The 12362-nt window shown below is 37.3% G+C and overlaps 1 pseudogene; it reads right to left on the minus strand.

Annotated features, from left to right (window-relative positions):
* The window catches only part of LOC116077389, a 5744-nt pseudogene extending 4074 nt beyond the window's left edge, over positions 1-1670 (minus strand).
* Positions 1671-12362: the final 10692 nt, after the last annotated feature.

Here is a 12362-nt window from a genome sequence, read left to right on the forward strand (position 1 = left end):
TCTTTGTTTTTTGGAGGGGAAACTGGGAATGGAGAAATTTACACGTAAATAAAGAAAATATCTAATAATAAAAAAAATCCGTGTAATTGTGAAATAATATATGGGGAGGTCATATTATTATTTTACAGCAGAGTAGTGCTATATTCTACCTTATAGATTAAACCTATAGAACCCCAGATTCCTAGCTAAATTTACTTTACTAAGTATATGTTACAACTCATTGAGTGGGCCACACAATTCTATTACAATGTGTTTGTTTACTTGGACTATATTTTTCTCACTGTTGCTTAGGTGTCCCCACTTCTCAGCCCAGTCATTCTTTGCTCAAAAGATACATGATTAGTTTCTTTATTTCTATGATAGAGGGAATAAGAACTACCAGAATTATGCAAGAAAAAAATCAGATAAATATAACTGCAAATATGTGCTTGATTTCTTCATGCTTTATAACTCTAGTATTCTGCAGTTATATATTTGTCTGCACAGTTATTGTTTGGCATTCTGATCAAGGAATGCATTTCACATTGAGCAAGGTTTAAAATTTTTATGAGATTATGAATATACAATAAGAATAGTACATGGCATATCAGCAAAAATCAGTTGGAGACATCAATAGATTTAATGGTCTGCTCAAAACTAAGCTAGCAAGTAAAGATAAGAGTAGCTCCATTGCACAAGAACTAATGAAATGCATACATGAACAAAATTTTAGACCAAGAGTGAATAAGGAATCTCTGATATAAAGGCAATAAAATATAACATAGATATAGGTTACACAATGGAACAAGATAAAGTACTAATAAGGGACAATAAGTGCATTCACAGGAATAAGAAGGTTCACCCACTTAAAGCTGCAGAAGTGGTGACTCAAGGACAGGGAAACACCATCAGGACTGCACAAGGTAAAGATAACTTAAAACTGTCCAGACTGGAAGATGTCACATGATACATATGTGTCTTAGTAGAACTTTATACAACTTTATACATGTGCCTAGCATTAATTATAGTTGTTTATATTGTAGTGTTGGTGGTAATTTTTATAACACACTAGTGTGACCAAATAACAAGGGCCAAACACAACCAATAGGAAGTTGGCAGGAATAAAATTCATCAATTGGACTATTTGCAGGACCGGCTTCCTACACCATCATACAAGTTAAGGAACCCTGGCAGTACTCTTGCTATTAGTGCTAATTTCACAAGCATTGTAGTGGATAACAGCAACACTAATTATAACCTAAATGTGGAAACATCTCAGTGTGCCTGTCCTATAACATGTTTCTGTGAGCAACAACAGGAATAGCAGTAGTTACCATGGCCTCCCATGGATGATTACAGCCCCCAAACATATTAGCACCATTATTCTTCTGACTCTTGCTGTTTGGGAATTATGTCAGAGAACATCAGGAAACAATACAACTGGGAGAACTGCAACCAGTGCACAAAAAATTCAGGAGCCACCAGCACCATACCTATGCACAACATATTCAGACACAGAAGTCAGCACATTAGCCACAGAAACCTATAGTGCTAGTGCTCCCTCAGCAAAATAAAACACCACAGTACCAAATATTGGACACCCAAGAAATTTTAATGCTACCATCATCCCCATTAATGTGGGACTAAGTTAAAATTACCAGGTTATTGGCCAGATAAAAGATACTGGACATTGTTCATTGATACCACCCACTCCTCTTGGCAAAAATATAATTATTGTTTAAATTATGGATTGGGTTAAAGGATGTGACTAATTCTGAGCAACAACCAAACTATCACATCGCTTTATGACCTGCATATTAGACACCACAGATGAAAACAATACTAACATTCATGTGCAAAATCCACTAACATGCATTTTTAATGAATTGTATACCAGTGCATCCAATACTAGAGCTATATTCAATGACCACTGGAGAAAACCCTCACAAATAAGATATACCACCTATAAAACATCAAAGGTTAATACAACCACTTTTGTAGGTACAGAACCAGGTTATCAGCGTAATTTGTTTCATTATCAGTATAATTATATCAGTATAGTTATACAACTCTAGCACTGGAATAATAGATTTATGAGTATGAGTATGATGAAGAGGTAGATGAGAATTTTGACAACATAGAGTCAATTACACAACCCACAACCACTACAACCAACTAAATCCATGTAAATAAATGAATTGGACAAAATGCCCTAGTACATCTGTTCAACCCTGACTTCTATGATCTGGGATACCACCTTTGCCAGAGCCATATGGGAATAGATGCTTCAATTCATTAAAAACAAAACTAGATGCAACTTTAAGGCAGAAATGGAATGCAACAAATTGGCTATGTATAGCAGAACTGCCTAATGCCATAAAATACACCATCCTGGATTGGTATCAGAACTAAAAATTTCATAGACCTAAAAAATGGTGGAAAACAATGGCATTGGTCATACGGCATTATATAGCTGTTAGAGCTTGCTGAACCCATCCCAGAACTATAGATAACAGTGACACCATGGAGAAGGCTACACTCTAGCATGTACAGCACTATAAAATATATGTGCTACCTGGTAGTAGTAGAAGGTAACATTATCAGGACACAGACTCTCAAGGTAGCTTATAATTATCTAGGCAAAACATCAATAACAAATGTAATAACAAGCTTTATAGGTCAGAATGTTATGGGTCCACTTTACAAAAACTTGAGCCATACCTTTTCAACCTTTAAAATCATGACTATAGAAAAGTTTGAGTGGAACACTAAGAACAAAATAAGGGTATCAACAGTGTCATATATTAGTAAATGTAATATCCCAGTGCTATTTGGATACCCAATGAAAGCAATACCATTCAAGCTCGATACTTATAATAAGAGTGACATAGATAGGTCATCCAGACAAAACTAAACCAAGAAATACTGCAAATAACAGACATTATGAATCAAATAGATCTAACAGACACCTATAGAATATTTCAGCCAAACACAAAGAACATACCTTCGTCTCAGCATCTCATGGATCCTTCTTCAAAATCAATAATATAGTGGGTCACAAAGCAAGCTTCAATAGGTATATGCTCAATTCTAAAGCATAGGATGCATTCCATCTTCTTGTCATCTGATTTTGTGGAATCCTCAAGGTCTGAGCAACTTTTAAGTTGTGTTGGACTGCGAAAGGCAGTCTGTGTTCTGGTTAAGTGAGGTTTGCTCCAGAGACCCAGTAGAAAATTCTACAAGGGACATTATATCCCCAGACATTAGGTACCTGAAATCATGAGCCCTCAACTCCATTTAACCTGTGACTATCAGTCACATACAGCAATGCCTCAAGCTTCTCGTATTCTGGCTGGACTCCACCTCCATAGTCACCTGACTACAGCCAGGTATGCCCCACAGCACAGTTACCTGGCAACAGCAAGGTAGCTTATCCAGCTATAAAAGGGGCTGCTGGACCCTCCTCTCTCTCTTAAGCTCTTACTCCTTCCTTGTCTTTTACTCATACCTCTTGCTCCCTCTCTCTCCTTTTTCCCTCTCTCCACATGTCCATGGCCAGCCTCTACTTCTCTCTGTCTCTCTCTGTCTCTCTCTGTCTGTCTCTCTCTGTCTCTCTCTGTCTCTCTCTGTCTGTCTGTCTCTGTCTCTCTCTGTCCCTCTCTGTCTCTCTCTGTCTGTCTGTCTCTGTCTCTCTCTGTCCCTCTCTGTCCCTCTCTGTCTCTCTCTGTCCCTCTCTGTCTCTCTCTGTCTCTCTCTGTCTGTCCGTCTCTGTCTGTCTCTGTCTCTCTCTGTCCCTCTCTGTCTCTCTCTGTCTCTCTCTGTCTCTCTCTGTCTGTCTCTCTCTGTCTCTCTCTGTCTCTCTCTGTCTGTCTGTCTCTGTCTCTCTCTGTCTTTCTCTGTCTCTCTCTGTCTGTCTGTCTCTGTCTCTGTCCCTCTCTGTCCCTCTCTGTCTCTCTCTGTCTGTCTGTCTCTGTCTGTCTCTGTCTCTCTCTGTCTCTGTCTCTCTCTCTCTGTCTCTCTCTCTCTCTCTCTCTCTCTCTCTCTCTCTCTCTCTCTCTCTCTCTCTCTCTCTCTCTCTCTCTCTTTCCAACAAGCTGCATGTCTAATCTTCCGCCAGGAGGCCTCCCTGCTCCAGCCATGGCTACCAGCCAATCCAAGCAGCCTGCCAAGCTCACCACCTGAGATAGCCAGACTCTTCCCCACACTAAACTCCCTTCGCCCCAACCCCGGCCAGAGTCTGCCCAAAGGGTCTGTTTTCAGCTCTTCTGTGACATTCAGTGGTCTGAGATGTCCAAGAGTGAGAACCTGTCATTCTTGGCCTCCATGCATCCCAGGGACCCCAAAACTCTTTTGTGATACTCACTGGTCTGTGGTGCCTGAGAGTTGGAGCCGAGACTGCACCTTCCCCCTGGCCCCCAGCTACTGCAAGTATGTATGTATATAAACATGTTTCTAAATATGACTTAGTGTATATATGATTACATGTATGCATGTTTTTAGGGATGAAGTTTTACCACTGAACAACCAAATATTTTGATCTTTCCCGAGGAAGATGAAGTCTCCTGTTCACAGAGTTCCTCGGGTACCTGGAATTCTTCGTGAATATTGGTTGGGGCAATATTGGCTCACTGCATGCACTTTAGTATGTCTGGGGTATTGTCCTTGTTCAAGCCCACATTTGGAAAGTAGGTTGGTAAGGTTTTATAAATGTAGCTTTGGGAATTACTAGGAAACACCATCACACACACACACACACACACAGAGAGAGACACATACACACACAAAAACCTTACTTTTGTGACTAGAACAACAATGAACATGGCAAATATCTGTACAGTAATATCTAACTAAGAAGCTGAGCAGTGGTGGAGCACGCCTTTAACCCCAGCACTTGGGAGGCAGAGGCAGGTGGATTTCCGAGATCAAGGCCAGCCTGGTCTACAGAGTGACTTCCAGGAAAGACAGGGCTATACAGAGAAACCCTGTCTTGAACAACAACAACAAAAAATTTAATTAAGAAAATTTGGACTCTTGCACATGAGAAATAAAGCTGCATGGTATGGAGGACATTTTTTTTTTTTTTTGTCTTTTTAAGGATTCTCTAGAGTGGTTTCCATAGTGGTTGCATCGTTTTGCACTCTTATCTACAGTGGATGAATGTTTCTTTCTCCTATATCCACAACAGTGTTTCCTGATTGCTGTGTTGCTGCTTTTAGTCATCCTCTACTGGATAGGAGGAACTCCAAAGGTTGTTTTACTTTGTATTTCTATGATGGCTAGGAATAGTGAAGAGTGTTTCCACATAAATTCAGGCACACAAGCAAAATACATTAATATATTAGCAATTTGAAATTAAAGGATTCTATTTATGAATCCACAGGTTTAGTCAAACTTTTTTGTAATAAAGTTTGTGAAGGTCATTTAACCACAAGACATACACAAACAGAATCTGAAAATATGAAAAATATATTAATTGTATAAATTTAAACAAAGTAAAAATATGTGCTGTGAATATAGTACTATGATTAACTCTATGCGTGCCATGACCAAAATATAGGTACAAACAATGTCAACCATGACAGCCTGAAAACTTAATCCTAATAATATAGGGGCAGTCACGTCTTGTGAAGCAAGGGACAATGACATAATGAACATGTTCATCCTAGATGAACATTGTACAAAATTGCCCATGACAATGTCCTCTTCCCTGCAGCATGTGCCCCCAACTTCAAAGAGGAAGACAGCCTCTGAATTTAGAACAGCACTGATTCTTAGATCCTTTCCCATAATACATGTTAGTCTGAAAACAAACAGGTTTTTACTATTGAAGCTGACTTAGGTTCTAGATTTGTTTTCAGAATTTATCTACTATAATTTCATTTTAATATTTATCAAGCACTAGAAGCTTTCCTCTCAGGATCTATGGTTGTTATAGTTAAAAACTCATGCAAGATGCATGTAAAATATGGAAACATGAAAACATGAATGAAATAATTACTATATTTCTAAACAACTTTGAAATTAGTTTCAATATATCACTGGGATCATTCACCAATAGTTAACATCAGACAAGATTTTATCATACACTAGTAGGAACATCATGGATTAGCACCAGGCCAGGCACATTCCTCTCTTTAGCAAATCTGCTTATTCTTCTTTAGTTGACAGTTTTCTGTACATGTTTCTACCCCAGAAAACCTTTTCCAGGTTTCCACACTTAGCAGACCTCTCTTATTTCTCTGCTTATCAGATTCAGTACAAGTTGCACACCTTGCAAGTGACAGCACTTGCTTTCGAAGCTAATAACTTTTCTGAGACTTTCTTATAGCTTCTAATTACCAAAGCTGAATTCTTCTTTCTAGTGAGTGTCTCAAAAGAGACAAAGTCTTTGGAGAATCTCTTAGGATTCCATTATCACTGAAAGATTCTACAGAGAGAAAGTTCTGTGAACATCAGGTTTGTTTGTAAGGAAGCCAGTGTGTCTAATTGGACCCCAGCCTTGTTTGGGTTCATTCAGTTCCACAGCTGTTTCATTTTAGAGCACTAATATAGAACAAAAAAGAGTCAATAAGGAATTCAGGAATAGCTAATGAAGTATTAGTAAGAGGAAAACATGATTTCATAATCTGCACCGGAAACTATTGCCCTCTTTGTACATGTTGAAAGTTAACTAGAATTATAGGTACTTAAACATGTTAGTAAAAGTTACAAATACCTCAAAAGTGACAAGAAGCCTAAAAACATTTCTATTCCTATAAGATTTGTGTATATTGCCAGGGGATACCCAGTGGGACAGTCACCCACCCACTCAAAGGAGAAAAGTAGGAGTATGGGAGGAAGATTTGTTGGGGGGGGGAGGTGACTGGAATGGGGAAGTAAGCAAGATTTAAAGTCAATAAATAAAAATAAAATAAAAAATAAATTTACATATATATATATATATAAATTTGGTGAATACTGATGACATATATATGTCATCATATATATGTACTTTATTTTATTTTTATTTATTTTTATTTTAACTATTTTATTTTTATTTTATTTTTATTTATATATGTCATGAGTATTCATTAAATGACACATAAACCACTGTTTCTTTCCTTTTTGATAACATAATGAAAAAAGTGGTTTATTTCTTTAAGACATAGATAGAGCCATAAAAATATCATAAAGTTACTACTAATAAAAGATACCACCCAAAAGACCAATAGGACAATTTCATTTGTAGAAAATACAAAAACAGGAAAAACCAAGAAAGATTGTTTAGAAGTATATGCTAGGTTTGAAGACATGAAATTATAAAAAAAAGGAAGCAATTGTCATGAATAAAAATGAGTGATGTGACAACATGTTGGTCTTTCTTAATCTAAACATGGAATAAAATACTTGAGAAAACTTTTCTTTAAAAGAAAGTAGTTTCCTTATGAAGAAAATAATAAACATTCATCATTCAGTAATTAGTGAATAAATTTAAAATCTAAAAGTTTGTAAGACTACCCACTCTACCCACTAAGAACACTGATGCTGAAAGGTTGAAGCTAATAGAGAATTAGTGAGGTAATGTAGTGCCTATTCCTAGTTGTCAACTTGACTGTGTCTGGAATGAATTACAATCCAGAATTGGAAGGCTCACCTGTGGCCCTAATCTGGAGACTGAGAGATACAAGTTTCAGACCTGAATCTTGGCATAGAGATCTTGAGGCATAGTGGCTATGAATCCTGGAAAATTAAGACAGGAAAATCTCCAAGTTCAAGGTCATCTGGGATTAAAGGTGTGGTGGCACACATCTTTAATCTGGGCTACACATTTTGCTGGTGACCTATATGAAGACATTGGAAGAAGGAAGGCTCTCTCTGCTTCACCTGCTTGCCTTGTGGGACTGAGCAATTGCTAGATCCTTGGACTTCTATTCACAGCTGCTGCTGACCATTGCTGGGAGTTGGACTACAGACTATAAGTCATCAACAAATTTCTTTACTATATAGAGACTACCCATAAGTTCTGTGACTCTAGAGAACCCTGACTAATACAGGTAGGGACTGAAAAGGATGACTTCATTCATAATTTAAGCCCTTAGCTCTCAGATCTCCCAGTTAACTTGCAAATAGAAAATGTTATGTATAGTTCCAGCTCAGTACAGGAAAGTTATCTTTTTTAAAAGATTTATTTATTATTATACATAAGTACACGGTAGCTGACTTCAGACACACCAGAAAAGGGCATCAGACCTCGTTACGGGTGGTTGTGAGCCACCATGTAGTTGCTGGGATTTGAACTCAGGACCTTCGGAAGAGCAGTCAGTGCTCTTACCCGCTGAGTCATCTCACCAGCCCAGGAAAGTTATCTTGATTAGCATAAGCCAAAGAATGAAGATGTTGAAGCATAATTGTGAAAAATTATTTTGTATTTTGTCAGTTAAAGATTGTTGTCCTGATAGAGCTGTTCTGCCAATGAGCTAATTCTTTGAAAAGAATGTGTTTAGAAATACACAGCACAGAAGTATATTGGTAGAATAAATGAAAAAATCTTCAACACTTACAATTACAAGAACATTCATATATAATTAGTGGGGCTTATCCCAGTGTCCAATTATCAGAGTCACTACAGAAAAGAAAACAACACTCCATTTCCCAACAACTACCACATTCTAATAGCTCCTTTGCTAAATGTCCTATTTCTCACCCACGTTTTCCAGTCAATTTTTAGATTGTCTCAAACTTGGGTTTTCATATGTCTTCATTAGGTTATAACAATTGATGTGATTCACATGCACACATGCCCAGTTATGTCTAGAGCACATTGTTTCTTGGATGTTATCAACTACCTATGACTTTTATTTTCTTTCCAGTCATACTTCAGAGAATATCAATGATCCTCAATTAGTGTATTTATAATGCATGTATCATATATGTCTGAGTACTCTGTAGTCCCTTATTTTCTATGATCACTTTGTGGGGGTCCTTGTGTTAATTACCATCTACCTAAAGAAACTCATCTAAAAAGAATTGAGATATTGTGAACTATGGTCTGTGTACTAAGTTAGTAGGCGTCTCTGTAGAAATAATATTTTCATTTAGCAAATAGTTAATAATAGGTCATCGCTATGACCTAGGTGATAGCCTTGTCACACTATATAATGGGATATACTGATGTATATGTATTAGAATAGATTTTCCTTGTGAGTGACCCCTCAGCAATATTTATTTATGTAATCTCAATAAAATTCCTTGCTTTGAACCATAGGCAGGACAGTCTCTAGATGGCCTTTCCTTCAGTCTCTGCTCCATTTTTTGTCCCTGCATTTCTTTAAACAGGATTAATTCTGAGTTAATATTTTGAGATGGGTGGGTGGCCTCATCCCTCAACTGGGAGCTGTGTCTAACATCAGCATATGGTCTTTACAGGTTCTCTCTCTCTTTTATTGGGTATTTCAGCTAATGTCATAACCCTTGGGTCCTGATAGCCTCTTGCTTTTCCTGGCATCTGGGACTTTCTGGTGGGTAACTCCAGTTCCCCATCCTCATTGCTATACACTTCTGTTCAATTTCCTGACCCTCTATATTTTTCCCCCATCTCCTCCCTCACCTGATCCAGTCCTCCTTTTCCCATCCCCATTCTCCCTTCCTCCCAGGTACTTCCTTCTATCTCCCGTGATTATTTTGTTTCCTTTTCTAAGTAGGACTGAAGCATCCACAATTTGGTCTTCCTTCTACTTGAGCTTCATATGGTCTGAGTTGCATTGCAGGTATTCTGAGCTTTTTGCCAGTTATCCACTTATCAATGAGTACATAACATGTGTGTTCTTTTGTGACTGGGATACTTCACTCAGTATAATATTTTCTTGTTCCATTCATTTGCCTATGAATTTCATGAACTCATTATTTTTAATAGCTGAGTGGTATCCCATTGTGTAAATGTACCACATTTTATGTATCCATTCCTCTGTTGAGGGATATCTACATTATTTCCAGCTTCTGGCTATTATAAATAAGGCTGCTGTGACCATGGTGGAGCATATATCCTTATTACATGTTGAAGAATCTTTTGGGTATATGACCAGGAGTGGCTGGGTCCTCAGTACTATGTCCAATTTTCTGAGGAACCACCAGACAGATTTCCAGAGTGTTTGTACCAGCTTGCAATCCTACCAGCAATGGAGGAGTGTTGCTATTTCTCCACATCCTTGCCAGCCTCTGCTGTCACCTGAGTTTTTGATCTTAGATATTCTGACTGGTGTGAGATGGAATCTTAGGGTTCTTTTGATTTGCATTGCCCTGATGACTAAGGATGTTGAACATTTCTTTAAGTGTTACTTAGCCATTCAGGATTCCTCAGTTGAAAATTCTATTTAGCTCTGTACCCCATTTTTAATAGGATTATTTGGTTCTTTTGAATCTAAGAGCATTTTGGATATTAGCTCCCTATTGGATATAGGGTTAGTAAAGATTTTTTTACCAGTCTGTTAGTTGCCATTTTGTTCTGTTGACAGTATCCTTTGCCTTACAAAAGCTTTTCAATTTTATGAGGTCCAATTTGTCAATAGTTGCTCTTAGAGCATTAGCTATTGGTGTTCTGTTCAGGAAAAATTCCCCTGTGCCAATGTGTTCCAGGTTCTTTTGAATTTTCTCTTCTATTAGAACCAGTGTATCTGGTTTTATGTGGTGGTCCTTGATCCACTTGGACTTGAGCTTTATACAAGAAGATTAGATTGATCAATTTGCATTCTTTTATATGTTGACTACCACTTGAACCAACACTGTTTGATGAATATGCTGTCTTTTTTTCACTGGGTCATTTTGGCTTATTTGTCAAAGATCAGGCATCCATAGGTATATGGGTTCATTTCTGGGTCTTCACTTCTATTCCATTGATATACCTCTCTGACTCTGTACCAATACGTGAGGCTTTTATCATGATTGCTCTGAAGTATAGCTTGAGGTCAGGGAACTTCCTCTCAAAGTTCTCTTATTGTTGAGAATAATATTGCTATCCTTTTTTTTTTTCACATGAATTTGAGAATTGTTCTTCTAACTCTGTGAAGAATTGAGTTGGATTTTTATGGGGATTGCATTGAATCTGTAAATTGCTTTTGGTAAGATGACCACTTTTACTGTTACTCCTGCCCATCCATGAGCATCGGAGATCTTTCCATCTTCTGAGGTCTTCTTTGACTTCTTTCTTCAGAGACTTGAAGTTCTTGTCATAGAGATCTTTCACTAACTTGGTTAGAATCACACCAAGATATGCTATGTCATTTGTGGCTATTGTGAAGGGTGTCATTTCCTAATTTCCTCCTCAGACCATTTGCCCTTTCAGTAGAGGAAAGCTATAGATTTGTTTGAGTTAATTTTGTATCCAGCCACTTTGGTAAAGTTGTTTATCAGCTGTAGGAGTCCTCTGGAGGAATTTTTTGGGATCACTTAAGTATACTATCAGATCATCTACAAATAGTGATATATTGACTTCTTCCTTTTCAGTTTGTATTCCTTTGACCTCCATATTTTGTCTAGTTGCTTTGGCTAGAACTTCAAATACTATATTGAAAAGATAGGGAGAGAATGTGAAGCCTTGTTTATTTCCTTATTTTGGGGGAATTGCTTCAAGTTGCTCTCTAATTAGTTTCATGTTGACTACTGGTTTGCTTTATGTTGCTTTTATTATGTTGAGATATGGGCCTTGAATTCCTGTTCTTTCCAAGACTTTTACATGAATGGGTGTTGTATTTTGTAAAAGCCTTTTTCAGCAGTGAATGGGATGATCATGCTTTTTTTTCTCTTTGTTTGGTTCTATAGTGGATTATATTGATGGATTTCATTATGCTGAATAATCCTGCCATCCCTGGGATGAAGCCAACTTGATCATGGTGAATGATCATTTTGATATGTTCTTGGGTTTGGTTTGCAAGAATTTTAATAAGTATATTTTGTATCGATATTCATAAGAGAAAGTGAAGTACTCTTTCTTTGTAGGGTCTTTGTGTGGTTTAGGTATCAGTTTAACTATGGCACCATAGAAAGGATTGGGTAGTGTTCCTTCAGTTCCTATTTTATGGAATAGTTTGGAGTGTACTCATACTAGGTCTTCTTTGAAGTTCTGAGAGAATATTGCACTAAACCCATCTGGTCCTGTACTTTTTTTGGTTGGGAGATTTTTATGACTGCTTCTATCTCCTTAGGGGTTATAGGATTGTTTAGATAGTTTACCTGATTTAAATTTGGTACCTTGCATCTATCTAGAAAATCATCTATTTCATAAAGATTTTCCAGTTTTGTTGAGTATAGGTTTTTAAACTAGGATCTACTGATTTTTTTTTAATTTCTTCAGTTTAAGTTGTTATGTCTATGTATTCATTTCTTTCTTTCTTTTTTTTTTTTTTTTTTTT

Source organism: Mastomys coucha, unplaced genomic scaffold (genome assembly GCF_008632895.1).
Source record: "Mastomys coucha isolate ucsf_1 unplaced genomic scaffold, UCSF_Mcou_1 pScaffold5, whole genome shotgun sequence".
Taxonomy (NCBI): Eukaryota; Metazoa; Chordata; class Mammalia; order Rodentia; family Muridae; genus Mastomys; species Mastomys coucha.